This window comes from Paroedura picta, chromosome 15 (assembly GCF_049243985.1).
Source record: "Paroedura picta isolate Pp20150507F chromosome 15, Ppicta_v3.0, whole genome shotgun sequence".
In the NCBI taxonomy this organism is placed as follows: Eukaryota; Metazoa; Chordata; class Lepidosauria; order Squamata; family Gekkonidae; genus Paroedura; species Paroedura picta.
The window spans coordinates 23203339-23222552 of NC_135383.1; positions in this window are offsets into that span (position 1 = coordinate 23203339).

Below are 19214 nucleotides of genomic sequence, written 5' to 3' on the forward strand. Positions count from 1 at the left end.
ATTAGAAGGGTTGTCAGTAGAGACACCTTTCTCTACAGACTGAAAAAGCTGGTTCAAAAACCTGGAGTCGGATTACAGAGAAAACTTCTGGGCAGGAGTTGGGAACCAAAAAGAAAAACCATTTGCAGTGGCAGTGGAATGCCATATGCCACCCAGAAATCACAAAACAGAAAAATAAAGATTAAACAATTCAAAAATGCTAACCCTCAAAATACAAATACCAAGAGAAAACCCTGGGAAGAATGTCAGAGACACTGACAGAAGCATTATGGAACATCTACTCAGTATGGCATAGAACATACCTGGAAGTTTTACCAAAAACAAACCTAAAAATACAGATTTTGGCAATAGAAGGAAAAGTTCCCTTATTGGCATAAGAGAGGAAGACCAAGAGACATAAGGATAGCCATCCTTAAACCAGTAACATTTCACAATACCAGGTTAGGTCAGGCAGAACTTCTAGTCTGTTGATTTTGGGGATTCAATCAGAAGACAATATCTATAAGAGCTCAGAATGACACAACAATAATGCAAGACAATTACCACGGGCACAACATTGTGGCTCAAACCCCCCAGCCGAGATTCCCCCCAGAGGTGGTGATGAAGCCACAGGAGTAGATCTGTGAAGAGCAAAATCGGGCTCCGAATCAAGGTGGCCAAGCAGTCCTTTTATGCAGAGCTGGAAATAACCAAGCTGTTAAAAAAAATGAAAATGTCAGTTGAGAACAATTTTCGTCCCCAGGACTGTTTTCAAAGGCATAAGGATACACAATGAATATTACAGGTAGACAAAAATAGAGGAGACACTCCTGCAAGAAAGAAGGTTGTCAGTGTGGGGGCCAGGTCTACCAGACCTGCCCATAAATGTTATCTGTTAGGTAGACATGTGGCGGTATACAAGTAAGATCTGAAAAGCAAGAGTTACACGTTCCTTCAAACATCCTGCAAACAGGTTGCTGTGACGTCAAAGAGAACTAAGAACATTCAGTGACTCAATTACAGAGGCATATTCAAAATACACCACACATTGAGCAAGACTGAAATGAAAATTCTGCACCAGAAAGGGCAGTCTTATTCTACTAATGGAAATAAATAAATCAAAAGACACAGTTCTCAAAATAAGAGATTGCAATATGCATGGCCAAAATGTCCAAGTTGAAAAACATTGCTAGATTACAGTAAGAGAACCTGGAAATCAAAAGTCACCTTCAAAACAATCTTTAAAGGATTAGAACAAAAAAATAAATAAATAAGAAAGAAGAAGGTTATCTTATATAAATGCACAAAACAAATAACCTCAAAGGGAATCAAAGGATTTTTTCTCCTCCCCTCCCATATACCAAGTTACTGTTCCTTTAAGGGTCCGGAGCTAGAAATGTAGCTGCCGCTAACAATTGCCAGGCTGATCACATGTCCATTACCCTGGAAATTCTAATTAGAGAGTTAAACATGCTAATGTGACCCACTGAATAGGAAGGAGTAATTGAAGAGGCGAAGTCAGAAACTCAAAACACACACACAAACACACAAAAACATTAGAAGGGAGAATGAAACATTGGTCTTACCTGAAGGTTTCTACTCCAGTTTGGTGTAGTGCTTAGGAGTGCAGACCTCTAATCTGGCATGCCGGGTTCGATTCTGCACTCCCCCCCTCCCCATGCAACCAGTTGGGTGACCTTGGGCTCGCCACGGCACTGATAAAACTGTTCTGACCGAGCAGGAATATCAGGGCTCTCTCAACCTCACCCACCTCACAGGGTGTCTGTGGTGGGGAGAGGAAAGGGAAGGAGATTGTAAGCCGTTCCAAGCCTCCTTCAGGGAAAGAAAAGCGGCATAGAAGAACCAACTCTTCTGCTTCTTCTTCTTCTCCTTCCCCTTCCCCTTCTCCTTCTTCTCTTCAGTGGGGCGAAGTCTCACATATGGTTAGGTCATGCCTCTGCTCTTCCGGGTAAAAAAAGGTAAAGGTATTCCCTGTACAAGCACCAGGTCATATCTGACCCTTGGGGTGATGCCCTCTAGCGTTTTCATGGCAGACACAATATGGGGTGTTTTGCCACTGCCTTCCCCAGTCATTAATGTTTACCCCACAGCAAGCTGGGTACTCATTTTACCGACCTCGGAAAGCTGAGTCAACCTTGAGCTGGCTACTGGGATCGAACTCCCAGCCTCATGGGCAGAGCTTGAGGCTGCATGTCTGCTGCCTTACCACTCTGCGCCACAAGAGGCTCTTGCTCTCTCAGGTAGGGCTATTCTTATCCAAATTATTTTGAGTGGCCTTAATGGGTGGCCATGGGCTGGCCTTCCAGTTTTTAAAATCTCCTCCATACAGATCTTAATTCGTATTTTGCCTTGCAGACCAATGTATTTTTGTTGTTGGTTCTGGGAGGGAAGTAGATGACTTCCCCCAATGAAGAGAATAAACTTCCAGGTAAGACCAAAGTTTCATTCTACTTCAGTGGGGGAAGTCATCCACAGATGGTTAGCCATGCCCAAGCTATGGTTCCTAGGGGGGGAAAACAAACAGCGCATGGGCAGCATGTGATATTCCACCACCTGTTGGAGCATTCTGCCAACAGCTGCTTTCTCCAAGGTGGTTTGGTCTATCTTGTAGCGTCTAGCAAGGGTCAAAAGGGGCCACCAGGTTGTAACTCATATGCCATGTAGATGCATTGTTTCAGCCAGAACAAGATGGGGGATAGACACTGGCCTCCCCAAGTTCTGTGTATTATGGGAAGGAATAGGGCAACGGACCACCTATGGGATGATGTCCTGTACAGTTATACGTGTAGATCCCAGCACACATCTAATGTATGCCATTCCATCTCTTCCCTGTCCTTCAGTCTGAGACAGAAGGAGGGCCCATACCAGACTCTGGGTGCTGCGGAACACAGTTCCCTTTGGGGATGAAAGAAGAATCCATGAATAGTGTCACAAAATCTTTTCGGAATATGCACAGCTCCCTTCCTGAGGACAGTGCTGCAATTTCTGACACGCCTCGCCAAGGTCACTGCCACTAGGAAGGTCACCTTCCAAAAACAGACACTTTAGTCCAGCTGCTCTCAGAGGTTCAAGCGGTGAATGTGGCAGTGCCACACGGAGATTGCGGAGAGTTTCCAGGAGGGGAAATGGTGCTTCACCGGGGAAGCCCACGGCATCAAACTCTAAGGACTCTCTTGATGCATCTGCTTGAGCCCAGAGCCTCATTCAGCACAGCGACCTGTCCCTCCAAGAGGTTCAGTCTCAGAACTCTCTCACATCCATTGAACAAAACCTGAACCACTTCTGTTACCTCTGACTCAAGTGGGTTCAGCTCTGCCCAAATCCCCCTCAGGCCAGGCAGGAAGCAGCAATGGCCTCCGGGCACCTCCTTCTCCTGCCTGCTGCCTCTCCTTTGGGCTGCCTCTTCTTGCCGTCCTGCAGCCCCAGAATTGTCTCCCTCCCCCACCGATGGCCCGGTACCAAGGTTCCCCCAGCAAGAAACGTACCTCAGGTCTGCCACGGCCTCCATGCAGAGGATCATCCTCGGCTCCAGCCCCATTAAGGATCTCAGCATGATGTCCTTGGGGAGACAAAGGTTTCAGCAAGATGGTATCAGATATCCTAGGGCTGAGGCAGGGCTGCTCCTGCCCCACACCCCTTCCTCTCCCCCCCCAGTCCCCCTCACAGGGACGCTGGGCTCTTAGGCAATCTGAGACCTGGCTCCGCATCCTGGAAGCCGAAAATGTGCAGGGGACGAGAGGGATTCTCCTTTGCCTCTCAACAAGCGCTTCTGAGGCCGACTGAGGGAAGAGCAGGGAGATCTCAGCCTGCCATTAGCACACCGCAGGGGAAAGCCTTAAAAGAGCAGGGCAAAGAAACAGCCGAATTCCACCCCCACCCCCATTAAGGGGTCCTGCATTCTCCCACCCCCACCCCTGAATTTCCCCTGAGTCTCAGTCACTCTTATTTTGGCTGCAGCCTCCTCTTTGGGGAAGGGAAGAGTGGTCTTCCTTTCCTGCTCCCGGCCGTGGCAGACGCACCTGATGGCCCGGAGGAAGCAGAGCTCCTGTCGGGGGCCCTGGAAGTGGCAAGAGGGAGGCCGTGAGCCAGGCAAGGGGGGCGGAGGAGGCCCTGCTGCCCGGGAGAGAAGCAGCCATCCCCAGCCAGAGGCCTCCTCTCTGTCTGCATTGGAGCCGGTCCCTCCTGGAAGTCTCCGCGGCCTCCCTGGCCCTCCAGGGCGCCTGGCTTGCCCACGGATCCCCTCCAGCCTGCCCTGCCGGCTTCTGGGCAGTGCCTTGAGGGCCGTCCCGAGGACACGGCATCCTTGGCAGACGGAGGCAAGCGAGAAGCGTCTGTCCCTCCAGGAGGGGCTGGGGGGACAGCCGTGGGGCTCCGTAACCCAGGGGATTGGGAGGGCGGGGACCCCGTTCCCTTTCCTGCAACCCCCCCTGTCAGGGGCAGCGGCCAGCCCAGGCAGGATCCCTGTGCCCTGCCTGCCCAGCTCCCGAGCCTTTCCTGGGAGATCCCTCCATCTGCTCCTGGAGGCAGAGAAATCAGAGAGGAAGGGGAACGCGAAGGGAACAGCCTCGCGAGGGAACGGACATTGCTCTGCGCCTCGTGCCTCAGAGGCTGTACCTTTTCCTTGGCGGCCAGGAAAGCCAATAGAACATCCTCCGCACCCCTTTTGGGGCGCCTCCTGCAGGCAGCTGCAGCTGCGGAGGAAGTCCTCGGTTAATATCACTTAATATCGGTTTCAAAATATATACAAAATATATACTATATATATATATACAAATAAACAAATATACACAAATAAATATACAAATATATACAAATATAAATATATACACACAAATAAATATAAAGATAAAAATAAATAAAAATATAAATAAACAAAAACAATAAATAAATAAAACAAATAAAATAAAATATAAAGAAAATTAAATAAATAAAATAAATTAGAGAAATAAATTGATAAATTGATAAATTTAAACGTAAAAGAAATAAAATAAGAAACAAAAACTTCTCTCTCACTCTCTCTCTCTCTCTCTCTCTCTCTCTCTCTCTCCAGCCTCCTCCACTGTCCTTCAACAACCCACAAAGGGCCCCCCCGGGGAGCGGCAGCCCAAGGCACCAGCAGGGGTGACGTCACAAAGGAGACCCTGACCCCGCCTGTCCCCCGGGTCACAGTGGCCGAGCGGCTGGTTTCCTGGGGTCCCCCCCCCCAAGCACTGGATGAGTCACTCCCTGGGGTGGAGTTTGTTTTCCCAATGGGGCAGCCGGAGCAAGGATCCCCACCCCGCACAGATTCTGTGCTGTCCACGTATGGACCCAAATTTACGATGGTCATAACCATTTCCCACCAGGGAAGCAGCTACACAGGACTCAGAGATGCCAGGGAAGGAGGGTGGAGGAATGAAAACAATTTCTTGCTGTAGAAAAGCTCCTGTTTTTAATCGAGGAGTGAAGACACCCTGAGTGCAATTTCGACTGGTGAGTTGCAGTTCTGTTGCCATGCCCCCTGGACTTCCCACACGGACTAGAGGACCTCTTGGTGGGGGCACGGCTGAAGCATGGCATCAGGGAGGACTGCTCTGTGTTGGGAGATTCGTGCAGATTTGTCAGTGGACCTTGGGAATGGGAGGGCTGTTGTAGGCCAAGAACCTCAGCAGGGTGTGTGGCCTCAGCTCCTGGTGGGGAATTCCAGCAGGGTCTTTGGCTTCTGGCTGGCCATGGGAGATCTGATTGGCAGTGCCATTCTTAAAAAATGTTGCCTTGGCAGTAGCTGCTACAACAGAGCATGGCTCTTATCAGCGCAAAGGATGGTCAGGCACAGCAGCCACATTGCAGCACCCATTCTGTGGCTGACATGCAGGACATTCAGGAAGTATTAAAGGGAATTCTGCATTGCAAAGAGAGGGATTGAAATGCGTATTTTGCTGCCAGAGGACCTAGTGATGGCCATAGGAAACATCAGCTTGAAAGGTTAGACAGATTTATGAGGAAAAGTCTGTCAATGGGCACTAGCCATTGGGGCAGTCAGCCTCTGCATCTCTGAGCCAGGAGGCAACCGAAGGGGAAGGGGAAGGCCTCGGCTTGCACAGGGGCCAAGAAGTCTTAGTCATGCATGAGGACACCTAGGCCCATTCCGCACACACAGGATAATGCACTTTCAATGTGCTTTGGCAGCTGGAATTTCCAGTGCAGAACAGGAAAATCTACTTCTAACATGTACTCAAAGCGCATTATCTAAGATATGCAGAATGGCCCTGGTCCTGGGTTCAGTTCCTACCCTCTCCAGGGTGTAAACTGCACATAGCTTTTAGTCCAGACCCATGTCTATCACCACTTGTCCTCCTCTAGAAGGATTTGGACTCTCTGCCCTGTGGCTGGCCCTGCAGAGGAACTGGCTTGCCCCTGTGTGAGACGGGAGGCTGGACTAGATGGACCCTCACTCGTCTGACCCACCTCTGATGTCGATATGTGACTGTGCGCACTATACTGTTTCAGAATTCCCAAGGTGCCCACTAGTTCAAAAAGATTGGGGACCTTTGAATGTGGAGACCTCTAGAATCATAGTATCATAGAATAACAAAGTTGGATGGGACTCCTGGGTCATCTAGTCCAACCCCCTGCACTATGCAGGACACTCACAAATTTCTTGCTCATCCACTGTCACCTGCCACCCCCTAGAGCCTTCACAGAATCGCCCTCTCCGTCAGATGGCTAACTAGCCTCTGTTTAAGAATCTCCAAAGATGGAGAACCCACCACCTCCCGAGGAAGCCTGTTCCACTGAGAAACTGCTCTGACTGTCAGGAACTTCTCCCGGATATTTAGACGGAATCTCTTTTGAATTAATTTCTGGTTTGTCGCTCTGGGGCAAGAGAGAACAACCCTGCTCCATCATACATGGCAGACTTTTAATTATCAGATCTCAGCTCTTTGATATCCTTTGGGAAAGGCAGTGGCCAGAACTGTAGACAATGTTCTGGAAGAGGCCTCACCAGAGATCTGTAAAGGGCCGTTCCAACTTTGGCTGTTTCATTCTCATTCCCTTTCCTAATTAGAGTTTCCTGTCTTCACGGCTGCAGCACCCTGGGCCGACGCTCTTAATGAGTTGTCCACTAAGACCTCAAGATCTTTTTGCCACTCAGCCTCTGCAAGTTTGGACCCCGTTAGCCTGGACTGGAAGTTAGGATCTTTGGTTCGAATTTGCCTCACTTGTGGATGCTGAACATTATTTCCCACATTGTCACCCACCCACCCAGTGGGTGGAGGTCTCACCTTCATGGAGCGCTTCACAGTCAGCCTTGCTTTTCACCATCCTTAAACCGTCTGAGGCCATCTGCAAACTTGGCCACTAGGCTACTCTCCCCCAGTCCCAGCTCATTACATAGTAGGAGCCCCAATACCTTCCCTTGTGGGACTTCCCTGCTTGCTTCCGTCCATGGTGGGAGATCTTCATTGATGATAGCTCTTTGCTTCCTGTCATTACCCCAGTGTCTAATCCATAAGGGTGCCCAAACTTTGGCTCTCTATGGACTACAGTTACCATGAGCCCCTGCCAGCATGCACCGTTAAGAAACCCCAGGGCTTCACAAACACGGGTTGAGAAAACCTGGTGTGGAGCTTTGTTTCAGGATGGGTCACAATACGAAGTCGAAGGGGTCACAATACGGGGGGTCGTGAATGTATACAAACTCAAAGGGGGAGAAGAGGATCTTCATCTGGTTTTTGGGGGGCTTTCTTATCATAAGGACCAGCCACTTAATTATCAGATACAGTGATGAAGAATCATGAAGGTGGTAGGGAATTTGGATTCTTTCTGAGGCTTCATCTGGAAATTTTTCCACTCTCTTTTTTGTTTTAAAAGACACTGAATTGTTCTCAACATTCCACAAACATTTTCAGTACTTATCAAGCCATTTTCAAGGCTCCCCCCACCCTTAGATCTATCTACAAAGCCACATGTGGGTAGCTCCATTATACAGCTTTAGTAATCCACAAAAAAAGCAACTACTGTTTTATTAGATATCGTGGTAATCGCCTTTTTTCAAAACAATGAGTGATACCTGTTGAAAGTTATCAAATTGAAAGTTATCTTCCTCTTCATTCAGTCCTTCAACACAAACTCTATATTGCTGTTAACTGAGCTTAACACGGCGTAAAGAGCAGCTGCTATGTCTCATTCACCCCATGGAAATGCCTCACTGGTTTACGGGGTATTATTTATTTTTATTTTTGCCAAAGGAAACAAAGAAATCCCTGTCCCTGTGCACGGCTCGCAGTTGCTGGAGCTGGGAATCCGATTGTCTGTCATGAGGAAGGGTCCAATCCGGACCCTTCCTCATTCCGGACACATCCCGCCCCAGAACCCCTTAATGTTTTATTTAGTCCGTGGTGCCCGCGGCGCCATGGGCGGTGTACAGATAAGCAGAATGGCCCTGGTCCTGAGTTCAGTTCCTAGCCTCTCCAGTGGAAAAGATCTCCTGTAGCAAAGTGTTTGTTCTCTTTAGGTTGGAGACAGGTCTACCTCTTGCATACTTAAACACAGTTACTCTATCACCCCTTGTCCTCCTCTAGAAGGATTTGTCCTCTCTGGCTTGTTGCTGGCCCTCCAGAGGAACTGGCTGGCCCCTGTGTGAGACAGGAGGCTGGGCTAGAGGGACCAGCAGGGCTCTTCTGGTGTTCTTAGGAAGGCCTTGGTCTCTCTGCCCTGTTCCTGCCCCTCCAGATGTACTGGTAGGCCCCTGTGTGAGCCAGGAGGCTGGGCGAGATGGGCCTGTGGCCTGGTCCAGCAGGGCTCTTCTGAGGTTCTTATTCTATGTAGTTCCCAAGTTAACTCTTTACAGCATAGTGAAAGTGTCAAATAGGATCTGGAAGACTCAGGGCCATTTCGCACGGCTTCAAAATAGCACAATGGTTGCTAATTGGAAACGCTACTAATTTGCCATAACCCACGACGTCGTAGACAATCTGCAACAATCCTGAAACCGACCCGCAAAAAGCGCTTCGTTGAAGCGCTTTCAGGGGAATCCAGAAAAGTGGATTCACCCTCCGGATAGCGATACACTCCTGCAACCAATCTGCAACAGTAGCGCTAAAGACCTGTGCGTTACCATTGTTGCTGGTTCTTCAAAGTCCCTCCCCCTGGCTCTCTCCTCCAAACTTCTGGCGAAGCGATCGCCATTTTTTTTTCTCCGAGCGAGCGGGGATAAACGCACCAGCGAGCCTCTTTCTGTTTAGAGGCTTCCCTGGCTTCAGTCCTTCACCTTTAGTCACTAAGCACAAACCACATAAAAGCCCGTTTGCTGAAATAAAGTCCCTTTATTTTTTACACATAAATTCAGCCGAAAATCGGGCCCGTGAGAGGGGGGGGGATTTTTTTTTTATCACTCGAGGCAGCGTGCAAACGATCATACAATCAAACGACAGCTCACATTAGGCAGCTGGATGGGTCTCTCCGTAGCAACGAATCTACCTAGATTCGTTATATGGGTCGGGTTTTTTTTTAAAAAAACCTTTCTTAAAGGGAAAGGGGCTGTTTGGGAGCATGCTAACGGCTGCCCATTGGCTGCTTGACGGCCAGGGGCGGGACGAGCTTGGCAATAGCGCTTCCTTTCTAGCGATTTCTGCCGAGACCGGAAGCCTGTGGGAAACGCTAAAAAACGCAACTGATTCCACTACAAAGGCAGGTATGCATAACGACGAATTCCACTATTTTAAATGGCGATTTTTCATTCCGCAAACAATTTGCAACAAAGATCCCCGTGCGAAAAGGCCCTCAGGTTTGTGCCAAGGAAATTTGCGGTGTGGCTCTGGACCAAGCACTCTCTTAACCTGACCAACCTCACAGGGTAGTTTTGAGGGCAAAATGAAGGAGTAGAGTATGACAGGAGCCACTTTGGGTCCCCAGTGAAAAAAAAGATGGGATAAAAATAAAGTTAAATAGATAAACCAAGTTTCTGATGGCCTTTTGGTGACCAATCTTAATTCTCTGGAGTTGGAGTGGGTTTTTCTCGAAAGCAGCTGAGACATCATGGGCTCAGTCAAGTGACGGTCCTTAAGAACGTTGTCCTTCCTCTGCAGATTCCCCAACTTCGGCATCAGACACAACTATTATTTCAGCGGCCTCTGAGGCAGAAGTAAAAGAAGCTCTAAATGTCATGCAGAAGTTTCTTCAGGAAGCTCATCAGGTATCAGCATTCTGCCTAACTTACAAATAGAAGCTTCCTCAGGTTGCCAGCTCTGGGTTGGGGAATTCCTGGAGATTGAGGGATGGATGGCGGGGAGGGGAGGGGAGAAACCTCAGCAGGGTAAGACACCTAAGACTCCCCCCCCCCCAAGCAGCCATTCCCTCCAAGAGAACTGGTCTGTCTTGTCGGGAAAGCAGAGGCAACTCCAGGAGACCTCCAGACCCAACCAAAAGATAACAAAGTGGAAATACACAGAGGAGGATGTATGCAAACAGGAAAACCAAAACATGTGGATCTAGAAATCTCGCAGGTAACCGAAGAATTTGTGTGTGCCAACTAGAAATCAGCATTAAACATGAAGAAAAGATCTTATTGTTAGTTTTTAATCATCATCCTCACAACAACCACTGACGAGAATCCGAGGTACCAGCTAGTTTCGTTGTGAGACTTCCTCAGCTTTGTAATCATAACTGTATGCGACCCAAAAATTCAAGCAGAGCTCAAAGTCTCTTAGAAACAGGATAGGGGTCATTTCAAGTCTAACAATAAAACTAAATAGTACCTGTTAATCTAGTCTGTGTTTTTCTTGAGGAGGTTTTCTTGAGGAGGTCTCAGAAGATAAGAACTTTTCTCCATGCTTAATGCTGAGCTCCAGCTGGCACACAAAATTTCCTCTGTTACCTACAAGATTTATTGAGCCACGTGGTTTGTTTCCTGCTTGTCTACCTGGAGAATAGCAACCCTTAGACCAGGCTTTCTCCAAAAAGTGTTTCATGAAACCCTGGGGTTTCTTGATGGCCTTGGAAGGGTTCCCCAAATGGGTGGGAGTTTGTTAATTTATATATATATATATATATATATATATATATATATATATATATATATATATATATATATATATATATATACATTTATCAGGTGAGATGACCATATATGGACATGTTAACCCCCCCGCCTCCCAAAATGGCCAGTGATGGGCCTGGGGGGTGGGGAGGGGAGGGGCTCTGGGTGGGCGTGGACACAGCTCTGCTTCCTAACCATAGTCTGCAGGATCGCGCCACTTCAGGGGTTTCGCAAAGGTAAAAAAAAGTTGAGAAAGTCTTCCTTAGACCCTCCATGCTGTAGTGAGTTTTTCCTGCATCTTCTCCAGCTGAAGACCCTTGATTCACCCCCTGTGTCCTCTGGGTGGATTAAGGGGGAAGTTTTAAGTAGGGGATAATTTTCAGAACAGAGAGACTCAGCCACACGTCTCCTTCAATCTGGAAGGCCGACAACTTCTCCAGCATGACGCGAGTGGGCCTGGGATGTAATTCCTCAATAGAAACACAGGCGCATAGAAAGACAGAGCCGGAAGGCCGCCCCAAGAGTCATCTAGACCAACCCCCTGCACAACACAGGAAACTCTGCAGCTGTGCCCGCTTGCAGGGAGGGCAGTATATAAATGGAATTTAAAAATCTGAATAAATATATAAACGCACAGCTATATCCCTCACCCTTGGACCTCTGCTCTATGACAACAAGAAGGCAAATATCCTCCAGGATCCCTGAGACAAACTAACCTGGAGGGAAATTCCTTCCTGACCCCAACGTGTCTATTGGAATTACCCCGGGCATGTAAGAAAGCATCCCTCCTCGCCCTCCCTCTCACGGTTTGCCTAAATAGCACGGGAAATGCACTCTGTGCATGCTCAGAGGCACGCTCCTGACAAGACCCGATATTGGTCTGGGGCCAGGGGTCCTGTGTCCGGTTCTGGAGGAAGGAGATCAGCCATTTATGGGCTGTCCCCCGAATTCCAGTCCCGGCGAGCTGGTGCAACAAGCCGTGTTCCACGACGTCAAACGCCGGCAACAGATCCAACCTACCAAGGAGTGCTGACCCGCCACTCTCGAGCTCGTTCCGGAGGTCATCCATCCGGGCAGCCAGCACCGTCTCCACCCAATGTCCAGGTCGGAAGCCAGACTGATACGGGTCAAGGGTCAAACTTTCCTCCAAGCATGCCAGGAGCTCATCCACCACAGCCCTTTCCCAGAAACGCCCAAGGGTAACCTGGCCGTGATTTACTGGGTTGTGAGTATCCTGTGATTCTCAGACAGGATTGGACCCTGGCCCGAAAACTGGGGCAGTCTAGCCACCTGGAAGACGAACTGCGAGTGGGGGCGGTTGGGGAGGGGCAGGTGTCTCCTCTCCAGAGCAATCTCTGGCATCACTCATAATTCCTACACTTTCAGGAAGGGAATTGTTAATTTCCAACCCCGCAGCTCCTTAGAAGAGTTGCTGTTTGCCCCCCACTTTTCTCTACTGAAGGAGTCTCAAAGTGGCTTACAGTTGCCTTCCCTTCCTCTCCCCCAACAGCCACCCTGTGAGGGAGGGGAGAGCTCTGAAAGAGTTGGGACTGGCCCAAGGTCTCCCAGCTGGCTGCCTGGGAAAGTGGGGTGCGGAATCAAACCCGCTCTTCAGATTAGAGGCTGCCACTCTTAACCAGGCTGCACTTAGGGACCACCTCGCTCTTTCAGAGTTTGAGCTTTCAAGGATCAAAACTCCCTTCGCCAGGGACCGTCATTACGAGGTGGTTTGAGCCAAACGGCTCTAGGCCACACACCAAAGTGTGCATAAAGCAGTCTGCAGGCCAAGAGGGTTGTTAGAAAGGTGAACTGCCACGGGGATAGGTCCGATTGGGTCTCTGTGCTAGTCTGTCCGGAGCCGCAGGGAAGAGACAGACTCCTGCAGCACGCTGCTCCCTTCCTCTGGCTTTCCATCCTCTGTGGTTAACTGCAGTACTTTCCATAGATGAGATGGGTAGTCATGTTTGTCTGTCTGGAGCAGCAGGAAAAAAGCCAGAGTCCAGGAGCATCTGAAAGAAGGACGGAAATCGGTGGCAGGGGAGGTGCTTTTGTGAGTCGCGGCTCACTTCTTCCGATCAAAAGTGTTTGTCTTTAAGGTGCCCCGGAACTCTGGATCTTTCCAATCTTTTGTGCATATGAATCATAACAAGGTGCTGTTGGGCTCGAATCCATGGTTCATGTAAAATGTAGAAGAAGAAGAGTTGGTTAGTGTACCCCAAAACAGCTCCCAATCCCCTTGCCTCCCTCTCCTCACAACAGACGCCCCATGATGTAGGTGGGGCTGAGAGAGCTCTGTGAGAACTGGGACTGGTCCAAGGTCACCCAGCTGGCTGCCTGTGGAGGAGCAGTGGGAAATCAAACCCGGCTCTCCAGATTAGAGGCCACCCTTCTTATCACCTGTGCCACGCTCCTGGACTCCAAACTTGCTTTTCTCCTGCAGACCACACAGCTACCCCCTGAAACCACATGCCCACTGGAGTTGACATGGAGAACTCACTCAAGGGTCCTTGGGGCACAGTCCCAATTCTGTAGGGTTGGCAGCTCCAGATTGGGAAATACCTGGCGAGTTGGGGGCGGGGCCTGAGGCGGCAGGGGTGGGGGAGGGATCTCAGTCGGTTATGATGCCTTAGAGCCAACCCTCCAAAGCAGCTGTTTTCTCCATGGGAACGAATCTCCGTCATCTGGCGATCAAGGGGAATAACAGGAGATCTCGGGCCCTCCCTTCAAGGGTTCTCTTCAGGATCCCTTCTTCCTCTTTCCCCCTCACCTTCACCTTTCTGACCTTTTGTTGGCTGGATTAGGAGGCGTCTTTCAGGGAGCGGTTCCTGGACTGCATTGATAGGATCACCTTCACCATCAACGAGAGAGGAGAGCAGTTCAAGGAGGAGATCTATAACGCTTCCTTGATTAGGGACGCTCTGCAGGTGAGTGGGGGCGGGGCCAAGCGGAAGCTGAAGGAACCCTGCCAAGGGCCTAGATGGGCCGCTTGGCTTGCAGGCCCCGCCATTCACGCCCTAGTCAGGAGGCCTTGCTTCCCGTGGGGCAGGGGAGAGGAAGAACCTTCCCCAGCGGCCTTCTCATGAATCACACCCTTGGCCCGTCAAGGTCACTCTTGTCCACTCCCTGCCAGAGGGTGTTGTGATGGCCACAGGAATAGCGGGATGGGGTGGATTCATGGAGGAGAAGGCTGCCAATGGGCACTGGTCATGGTGGCTGTTTTTATGTCCTTTGGACTGGCCGCAGCTTCCCAGAGTCTCAGGCAGGGTGCTTTCACGTCCCCTTCTGATTGGCCCTTTCAGCAAGAGATGCCGTGGGATCAAACCTGGGACCTCCTGCATGCAAAGTGGAGGCTCTGCCATGGAGCTACGCCCCCTCCCCTCCTCCTCGTCCCGTTTCCCACCATGTTTCCTTGCTGCAAATCTCATGGCTGACAACCCTGCGAGTTATTTTCTTACATGTTCCATTATCAAGACTTCATTTGGGAGAGGAGCTTGGGGAAGAGAGGGGAGGGACCTCAAGGGGGTTGTTAGTTGTTAGTTGTGAAGTTGTGTCCGACCCCATGGACAATGTTCCTCCAGGCCTTCCTGTCCCCCACCATTCCCCGGAGTCCATTTAAGTTTGCACCAACTGCTTCAGTGACTCCATCCAGCCACCTCCTTCTCTGTCGTCCCCTTCTTCTTTTGCCCTAAAGGGCTTCCAGCATTAGGCTCTTCTCCAGGGAGTGCTTCCTTCCCATGAGCTGGCCAAAGTATCTGAGTTTCATCTTCAGGATCTGGCCTTCTCAAGAGCGGTCAATTCAACAGGGTACAAAGCCCTTAAAAAAGCTCCAAAGCAGCCATTTTCTCCAGGGAACTGATCTCTGTCACCAGTGACCATTCTGAGAGATCCCCAGGATACACCTAGACCTTGGCAACCCTCTACTTGCCTCCCCCCCCTCCCCAATCCTTATCATTCTCAGGTTAAGGATGCTTCCTGCGTTGTGCAGGAGGGTGGACTAGATGACCCTTGAGGGCCCTTCCAATTCTATGACTCTATGATTCCCCTGATTCGGCTCCTTTCTCATCACCTCTTGCTTTGCGTTCCCAGTTCCTTCTTCCCTTGGCGTTCTCCTCTTGCTCCCACGAACGTGAAATGACCTTAGCCAGAATGACCCGGCTGATCGGCTGCATCCCAAACCGCGCCATTGGCAAGGTGAGCAGCCTCTCGTGTCCTGGAGGTGCCGGCCCGGCTTCTGCCAGGCATTCAGCGGATGAGGTGGGTGCACAGGGGCCGGTTGGGAAGCCCAGGTGCGGGTGTTTGTATTTGCATTTGTGTTTTGTGTGTCTGGGTGTCCCCCTGGAGCTGGGCCCAATCCTGCCAGCCCTGAGAAGCAAAAAAATAGAAAATGGGATGTACAGGGGTTAATGGTTATACAAAAAAACACAATCCACTGTGTAAAGACAACACAATAAGAACTAAGATAATATGAAGGAAAGCTTAAGAAGAAGAGGAAGAAGAAGAAGAGGAAGAAGAAGAAGAAGAAGAAGAAGAAGAAGAAGAAGAAGAAGAAGAAGAAGAAGAAGAAGAAGAAGAAGAAGAAGAAGAAGAAGAATTGTTGGTGCTGGATAAAGGTTTTCTAAGAGCCTCTTGTGGCGCAGAGTGGTAAGGCAGCCGTCTGAAAGCTCTGACCATGAGGCTGGGAGTTCAATCCCAGCAGCCGGCTCAAGGTTGACTCAGCGTTCCATCCTTCCGAGGTCGGTGAAATGAGTACCCAGCTAGAGGGTGTCACCCCAAGGGTCAGACATGACTCGGTGCTTGCACAGGGGATACCTTTACCTTTAAAGGTTTTCTAAGCTAACCAGGGCTCACCCCAGTAATTATTTGTGGAATTTGGGTGGGAGTTCCGCCAAGGATTACTTGGGTTCGCGACATGCAGGCAAGATCTGGGAGCCCAGGTTGGAATCTGCCACGGATGCCCTTCGAGTGACCTCAGGCTGGTCGGGGGCATTCTCTCAACCTAGCCTGGCAGGGTTGTTGTGAGAGGACAACGGAGGAGAGGAGAAGGATGCAAGCCATTGTGAGTCCCAGGGAGGGTATGAATGAAATCACGTTCATAAATAAAAACAAGGACATGGAAGCTACTTTGGTCTCTGAGCCGTCTCGCTTCCTTTGCCAGGGAATGAAGGACCTCAAGCTCGGGAAGCTGGCAGGATGTTTCACCCTCTGCTGCAGCGACTCCTGCGATGAGGTGGCCCTCTGGGCGGCCGACGGACTCCACCACGTGTACACGCTGGTCATGCAGCACAAGTGTAAGAGAAATCATTGCCCTTCCTTGGTGGGACCAGCACTGCTCTGAAGATTATGGCCAAAGAATCATAGAATAGTAGTGTTGGAAGGGACCTCCTGAGTCATCTAGTCCAATCCCCTGCACTATGCAGGACACTCACAACCCTATCGCTCACCCATTGTTACCTGCCGCCCCCTTGAGCCTTCACAGAATCCGCCTCTCCATCAGATAGCTATCCAACCTCTGCTTTAAAATATCCAAAGATGGAGAACCCAACACCTCCCGAGGTAGCCTGTTCCACTGAGAAACAGCTCTGTCAGGAACTTCTGGATGTTCAGACGGAATCTCTTTTGAATTAATTTCATCCCATTGGTTCCGGTCCATCCCTCCAGGGCAATAGAGAACAACTCTGCTCCATCCTCTACATGGCAGCCTTTTAAATACTAGAAGATGGCTATCAGATCTCCTCTCAGCCATCTCCTCTCCAGTCCAAACAGACCAAGCTCCCTCGACCTTTCCTCCCACGTCTTGATCTCCAAACCCCTCACCATCTTTGTTGCCCTCCTCTGGACATGCTCCAGGTTGTCTAGATCCCTATTCAACTGGGGGGCCCAAAACTGAACACAGGACTCCAAGGAAGGCCAAACCAGAACAAGAACAGTGTCCAGCAATACGATCTCCTCCCGTCATCTGGACAGGATACTCCATTTCACCAGTCCCTGAGGGATCAGGAGAGTGTTCAGGGCGCTTCTAGAAAGATTGTTCTTGAGGAACCGGCCCATTTTCCTCAGTTAGAAATGCCCCGTCTCCTTACAGCATGGCAGGGCCGTGCCTGATGCCCCCCCTCCCTCTCCAAACCCTCCTCCCCGCCCTTCCAGATCTCAGCCCCAGGCTACAACAACTCAGGTCCAGTAAGCTAAGGGTTCCTGGGTCCGAGGAGACCAAGCTGACTTCAGCGACGGCCAGGCCTTCCTTGGTGCTGTCCCCAGCCTGGGGGAACGCTCCACCAAATGTGATCAGAGCCCTGCTTGCCCTGTCCTTCCAGCCCACTGGTCAAGTCCAAGATTAACATCAGGAACCGCTGACCCCTCTGTCTGACTCTGCCCAGCTAAAAACCCAGTTGAGGGCAGTCCCCTATGAACGCACAAGCACCCCGCCCCTCTTAGGGGCCCCAAGTGGGATGAACCTGATAGAGAAAAGCTGTGTCTGAAACAGGACAATTTCAAATGCAAGAAACAGACTTGCTTGATTTTCTTAATTTTACGTTGCTTGCAGCCACACACAGAAATGATCGTTTCTGCCAAACCTCTTTCATCAGTTGTGGCCACAATAAACAAGAGTTAGTGCGAATGAATAAGTACAAAAAAGGATGTGCAGTTTTCATTGGTGGGAAGTAAATTAATTTTTAAAGAATTTTTAGAAGAAGAAGAGTTGGTTCTTCTATGCCGCTTTTCTCTACCCGAAGGAGTCTCAAAGCGGCTTCCAACTGAGTTCCCTTTCCTCTCCCCACAACAGACACCCCGTGAGGGAGGGGAGGCTGGGAGAGCCCAGATATTACTGAAGAAGAAGAAGAGTTGGTTCTTAGATGCCGCTTTTCCTCTCGAGTCTTGAAGCTGCTTACAATTGCCTTCCCTTTGCTCTCCCTACAACAGAAACCCTCTGAGGGAGGTGGTGCTGAGAGAGCTCTGAGAGAACTGCTCAGTCAGAACAACACTTTCAGGGCTGTGACTGGCCCAAGGTCACCCAGATGGCTGCATGTGGGGGAGTGGGGAATCAAACCCAGCTTGCTGGATTAGAATTTACAGAGTACTATTTTCTCTTATCATGGACTTTTATTTATTGTGGCCACAACTGATGTAAGCTGTTTGGCAGAAATGACCATTTTGTGTGTCGCTGCTAGCAGAATAAATTAAGAAAAAGGCAGCAAGCAAGTCAGTCCCCTGCATCTAAGACGGTCCCATTTCAGACACAGGTTTCTTCTCTTGTGTCGGTCGTTTCCGACTGGGCCTCCCACACTGTTCTTGTTGCCCCAAGTATTCTGGACAATTTTAAGGTGTGATGTTTAATCTTGGCTTTTAATGTTCTAACATTTAATTATTAAATTAATACAAGTTTATTTCATTCTATATTTTTGCACTAATTATTTTGCATCACTGCAATGCAACCTAAGTTCCTGAAGATAAGGCAGAATATGAATTCCAAAATAAATAATGGAAGGGACACTTTCCAAACGTGGCCATCCCAACCCCGACCTCTGGGCATGTGGGGGTGGGGGGAGAGAGAAAGAGACCCCGATGGTCCTAAGAGAGTCCTCAGTGCTGTGTCCCCTCTTTCAGGCAGGAACCTGACTGCGGACAGTCCGAAGTACCAGGCTCTGATGAAGGAGTGGGAAGAAGAAAAGACCTTCTGGCTGGCCTGGTTCTCCGACGGGAGCTACGCCACCATGGTGACCGCATTCTTGTTAAATCCTGAAGTTTGCACATTTGGGGTTCAGGGATGCTGCAGGACTGTCCCTCAGAGCACAGAAGCACCTTAGCAGCAGGGGATCCCTGGTAGGGCTGCCAAGATCGCCTGGCCCAGGAGGGAGGTGGGGCTGGGAGAACCCTGACAGAAATGCTCTGAAATCTAACAGGACTGTGACTAGCACAAGGTCATCCAGCTGGCTGCAAGGGGAGGAATGGCGAATCAAGATGAGGAGACAGAGATCCGGTTGGAGTTGGATGGCAACTTCTGTGTCTTTAAGAAAAGCGAGGCCAGCCCTGTGCTCCTAACAAAGAGACTGCACTTGGAACTGAATGGTTCTGGAAATGGGAAGCAGAGGTGGCTGGCCTTTGCCTTCCTCTGCAGAGCCTTCCTTGGTGGTCTCCCTTCTAAGTTCCTACCCTCCTGAACTTCCGACCTATGGCAACCCAGCAAAGGGGTTTCAAG